Source organism: Eublepharis macularius, chromosome 15, assembly GCF_028583425.1.
Source record: "Eublepharis macularius isolate TG4126 chromosome 15, MPM_Emac_v1.0, whole genome shotgun sequence".
Classification (NCBI taxonomy): domain Eukaryota; kingdom Metazoa; phylum Chordata; class Lepidosauria; order Squamata; family Eublepharidae; genus Eublepharis; species Eublepharis macularius.
The window spans coordinates 47581286-47587479 of NC_072804.1; positions in this window are offsets into that span (position 1 = coordinate 47581286).

Consider the following 6194-nt stretch of genomic DNA (forward strand, 5'->3'; position numbering starts at 1 on the left):
AGGGGGAGATTGGGGGATCCCCCACCCTGTGCAGGGGGATGGCAACCCTACTAAAAGAACTAAGAGACAGGACATGAAACATGAAGGCTTTTAAAAAGATTAATATCTGAATATGGCAGAACAGGCAATGCAACCATAGCTCAATATAGCATCTCTCCAAGGTTCCTGGCACAGCCCTTCACCTCTGAGTGTAGGCAAGGGGGAGATTTGGTGTGACTTAGTGGTTACAGTATAGGACTAGGAGCTGAGACACGCAGGTTTGAATCATGCCATGGAAGTTTCCTGGGTGGCCACGAGCCCATCACAAACTCTCACACTAATCTACTTCACAAGGTTGTGATGATAAGGCGGAGGATGTGGAATGATGCAATAAGGTGCTTTGGGTGCTTTGGGGACCTATTAGAGAGAAAGGTTGAGTGTAAATAAACAGGCTTTTAAAGACAGTAATTAAAAGCATTTTTCGATAGAGACAAGTGGAGAAGAGTCTGATTTAGAATCCACCGCCATTTTGAAGTGGTGAAGCCCCAGAAGATGGTATCTTATTATATTCCTTGATGTGCAGTTCATCTCCAGGCTGAGCTGACTTCAGTAGGCAAGAATGCTCCTGAAGTGACTCCTGAGCCAATGCAATCATCTGGCCACTAGCCACATCCAGTCTATGATCCCATCTGTCATTAGCCATTAATCAGATCCGTCGTTCAGAAGAAGAGGAACAGAAGGGACAGCCTGGGGCTTTTCCAAGCTAATAGGGTTGAGTCAATCTTTCCACAAAATAAAAAACCCACTTTGTTTTATTTGTTCATCTTCAAAATAGAAGAAATGGCAGAAGGAAGTGGGGGAAATGACAGATGAAGATGAGCTGGAGATGACGTTTGGTGGCAGAGAGTGCCATCAAGTTATAGCTGATTTACGGTGAACCCGGTGGAGTTTTCATGGCAAGAGACTAACAGAAGTGGTTTGCCACTGCCTGCCTCTGCAACCCTGGGCTGAGTGAGCGGTCTGAAACTATATCTTGATAAGACAGAGATAATGTTGGTTGGGAAGGCGGAGATCTTGAAGGACATTGCACTTGCCATTTTCGAGGGGGCTCATCTTATCCTCATTGACTTGGTTAATAGCCTAGGATTATAATGGATCCAACTGACTTCTAAGACTAGCTCATATGATGGCCTCCTTCATCAACTTAACTATGTATCCACTTTAGGGTTGTGCAGTTCGGGTTTCGGAAAACCCGAAAAAAACCAAATTACCCCGATTCGGGTTGATTCGGAGAAGCCCGAATCGATGCAGAGAAACCCGATTCGATTCGGGTTTTCCGAATCACCATAACCCGAATCGATACGGGTTGATTCGGATTGATTCAGGTTTTTCAATGGGAAAATGCCTCCATCTTCCCGGACGCCTCGGGAAGGTATTTTCCCACCGAATCAAGCCAAAATTGGTGGGGACCTTTCTCTAACTCCCCTCTAAACCCCCCCCCAAGTAATGCATCAGGGGGCACACCAAAGGGCATTCCAGCATTCCACCTCACAAAAATAACACAACTCACTTAACATCAGAGAATCACAAAAGCACAATTCCTGTCAAAAACACTTTATTTCTTGAACAGCTTTAGGTTACACAGAAGGGGGGCACACCAAAGGGCATGGAAGCATTCCACCTCACAAAAATAACACAACTCACTTAACATCAGCGAATCACAAAAGCACAATTCCTGTCAAAAACACTTTATTTCTTGAACAGCTTTAGGTAACACAGCAGGGGGGCACACCAAAGGGCATGGCAGCAGTATCTTACACAAAAATAACACAACTCACTTCACATTAAAGAATCACTCCAAAAAATTGCTGTCAAAAGCACTTTATTTTTTTAACTGCTTTAGATTACACAGTAGGAAGGCACAACAGGGCATGAAAGCAGTGTACTACACAAAAATAACACAACTCACTTCACATCAGAGAATCACCCAAACACAATTGCTGTCAAAAACGGTGAATTGGGTTGTATTATTTTGTGTAGTACACTGCTATCATGCCCTGTTGTGCCCTCCTACTGTGTAACCTAAAGCAGTTCGAGAAATAAAGTGTTTTTGACAGGAATTGTGCTTTTGTGATTCTCTGATGTTAAGTGAGTTGTGTTATTTTTGTGAGGTGGAATGCTGGAATGCCCTTTGGTGTGCCCCCCTGCTGTGTAACCTAAAGCTGTTCAAGAAATAAAGTGTTTTTGACAGGAATTGTGCTTTTGTGATTCTCTGATGTTAAGTGAGTTGTGTTATTTTTCTGCATGGGGGACTGCTGGTGTAATGTGTCATAATGCATTGCCTACTTGTACTTTGAAAGGGAGAAAATAATTTTTTTAAAAACTTTATTTTGTGTTGTTCGTGTTTTATTCTTTGTTGTGCAGTTGGTTCCCATCATAGGGAACAATGGGGCTGGCTGGCCAGCCTTCTCTGTAGGTGGTGGGGGAATTTGAGGGAGGGTGTCTGTGGTTCAGGTGCTCTTTCACAGGGACCAGCTGGCACTCAGAAATGTGCCCACCATTGTGGCACCCCTGGGCTGTGCAGAATTGCCCAGGGAAAGAGAGTTTAGAAGTTCCCAGCATAGGGAACAAAGGGAGAGGGCTGGCCTTTGCCAGCCTGTTCCTGGGGTTATGGGTGTGGGGCTGCTGGGGGTGGATTTGGGTCTGTGAGGGGCTAATGTGGGGATTTGGGTCTGTGTGTGGCAGCTGGGGGGGAATTGGGTTTGTGTAGGGCTGTAGGGGGTGGACTTTGGGGGCTGAGAGCACCTACTTGGGGAGGCCATGAAATGCCCCCCCCCAAGTGGGAGCAGGCTGAGCCTTGGTGGGGGGTGGGAGGAAAGGTGGGAGAAGGGCCCCTGAGGGTAGGGGGGCATTTTGCATGCAAAATGCCATCCCTGGCAAGACAAGCCTCCCCAAGCTGTAGTAGAGAAAAGAGTACCTACTTGGGGAGGCCATGAAATGCCCCCCCCAAGTGGGAGCAGTCTGAGCCTTGGTGGGGGGTGGGAGAAAAGGTGGGAGAAGGACCCCTGAGGTTTGGGGGGCATTTTGCATGCAAAATGCCACCCCTGGCAAAGGAAGCCTTCCTCTTCATTTTTTCCCTATAGGAAAATATGAATGAAGATCAGCAGCAGCAACCTAAAGCTATGGCTTTTTTTAGGAGAGGATAGGGGGACCTGGTTTGGGGGGCCATAACATGGCCCCCCAAAGTCCAATCGTTCTGAAACTTGGGGGGTTGTTAGAGGGGAGTTAGAGGAAGGCCCCTACCAAATGAGAGATGATTCTGTGGGAAAATGCCTCCCCCAGGCTTCAGAGAAGCCTGGGGAGGCTTTTTCCCATTGGAAAAAACCCCCGAATCAATCCGAATCTATCTGAATCGGTCCGAATCGGTAAACCCGAATCGGCTGGGCGATTCGGATTTCTGCTAAACCCGAATCGGCCTCTTGATTCGGATTGAGCAGATTCAGAAAACACGAATCAGGGTGCCTTTGCACACCCCTAATCCACTTGGATCCACATCATGGTAACCAAGACTAGACTACTTTAATGCACTCTGTGCAGTTGTCCCCTTGAAGTCAACCTTGAGACTCCCGTTGGTGCAGAATACTGCAACTCATTATTGGGAGCTAGCTGGAGCATGGATAATACTGCCATTCTGCAAACACTCTATTGGCCGTCCATCAGTTATTAGGTACAATTCAAGGGATTAGCTATTACACGCAAAGCCCTTCATGGCCTCGGTCTTTAATATCTGCAGGACCACCTCTCCTCCTGTGCTCTGCCATGACATGGCACCTTCATTCATTTGTGTAGGGCCTTCTGCAGGTGCAGCCTTGCAAATGGGCAATATCAACATCTGCCTGTATACATGCATTCTTTGTTGTGACTTCTCCCTTATGGAATGGGCTTTCTGATGAGGTTAGGAAGGCTCCCCAACTCTTGGCTTTCCACAAACTGTACAAAACTGAATTATTCAGGAGGGCCTTTTTACACAGGTAATAGGGCTTTTCTGACCTGGATATCCCAGGTGAGCCTGATCTCATCAGATCTCAGAAGCTAAGCAGGGTCAGCTTTGGTTAGTAATTGGATGGGAGACATCCAACGAAGGCCAGGGTTGCAGAGGCAGGCAATGGCAAACCACCTCTATTAGTCTCTTGCCATGAAAACCCCATAAAGGGTCACCATAAGTCAGATATAACTTTAGGGCATTCTGTACTTACCTGTAATAGGGCTGTACATTAACAAAATTGTTGAGAAAGATGTTTTGGTAAAGGGATACGGATTGTGGAGCATACTACTGTATATGAACTTCTGTATATATGATTCTACTATGTAACTTTGGCTCAGTTTAGAGTGGCATGTTAATACTTATGCTTTGTTTTAGCTTCATTTCAGACTTCTGCAATCCAAATCTTATTGCATATCAGATATCCTATTCTGTTGTTTATATTAACTTACACTGTGAAATCAGTCTTGAGTCTTGGAGGAGTACAATCCAATGTACAATCTGCTACAGTTTTGGAGTGGCCCAGTCCCTGGAAGATAATACCATGTTATATTCCCTGACATTTCGTAAAAGTTCATCTACAACTTCCAACCCCTGGGGTGCTGACCTCAATAGGGAAGCCTGCTCCTAGAGTTATACTGACTCATCTAGCAACTAGCTATATCCAGACTATGATCCCATCTGTCACTGGTCATCAATGGGATCCATTGTTTAGAAGAAGAAGACCGGATGGAGAAGCCTGAGGCTTTTCCGAGCTAATATGTCATGTCAGCGTTTCCACTGATTTCGCAAAGTAAGAAATTACTCTTATTTATTTGATCTTCTGAGTGAGAAAAGAATTGGCAAACAAAGGGCTGCAAATAAAGATGAGACACATGAAATATTTATTTATTTCAAAGATCTATATCCTGCTATTCACCATTTGGGCATTCAAATATCCAGTTTCAATACATTACTTTTGATAAATTAATCTTAAAAAGGTGGGTTTCCATATGAGGATATTTCACTCTGGAACAAACAATAGATTTCCTCCTCTGACAGTACACATTCCAGAAGATTTTCAACCCTAACTTCCGCTGTTTCAGATTTCTGCAATCCAAATCCAATTGCATTATTGATTTGATATCCTATTATGTTGATCATATTGACTTACACTGCATAATCTGCCTTGACTGTCAGTGAGTAAGGCAGGCTATGACTGATTGCAATAACTCTGTGTGAGTGGGTCAACATCTTTTGGTGTATCTCTCTGGTATCATTCTCCAGCTTTACATCATAGGAACCACCTGTTTCCAACCTTTATTTTCTCCTTCAATACTCCTCAGCAGCAGTGTAGGCAGAGCAGAGGCGGAGATTAAAACTACCAGAAATGCTGTTTGATTTGAACATACAAACTATATGCAAGTTTAATGAACAAATAAAAATAGTACCCACGGTATGTTCAAGCAAAAGGCTAAGCAAGGATATAAAGAAAAGGTGATAATGCACAATCCTCTAAAGCCTAAGCTGTATTCTTGAATCCCCCTCTGCAGACATTTATCTTCCTAGCCAAGAAAAAAGACAGCAGCACAGAAGGCAACCCCCACCCTCCGGAAATCTTCACCAATACGGTTCAGCATCTTCAACATGGCAATGGGCATAAGAAGAAAGCATCTCTTCGCAATGGAAAGAGCTAGAGACTTACTTTTAAAAAATGAATTCAGTGCATCTGTTACACCTATCGTTACAACACTAGCACAATAGCTATATTTTTGTGTCAGTTTTAAAAAACACACACAAGCTCTGGTGGCTCAAGGGAGGGGCAGTAAGACACTAAGTTGGGGCAGCAATGGTTAACAACCAGGTTAAAATAGAAATGTGAAAGGGCCTTAGTCACCAATCTAACCCCATGCATGCTTCGCTTCAGATGGCTCTATTGCATCCCGCAGACACAACCTTCTAACTTTTTGCAGGTACGTAAAAGACTAACACAATTTGTGGTAGGGTATGAGCTTTCCTGAGTCACAGCTCACTTCTTCAATGGCATTTGTGACTCACGAAAGCTCATACCCTACCACAAATTGTGTTAGTCTCCATCTCAATCAATTTATTGTGCTTAGCCATAGGCCATCACCAAATTACAAAGATCCTATTAAATAAAATACAATTATGTACACAATACAAATTTACCAAT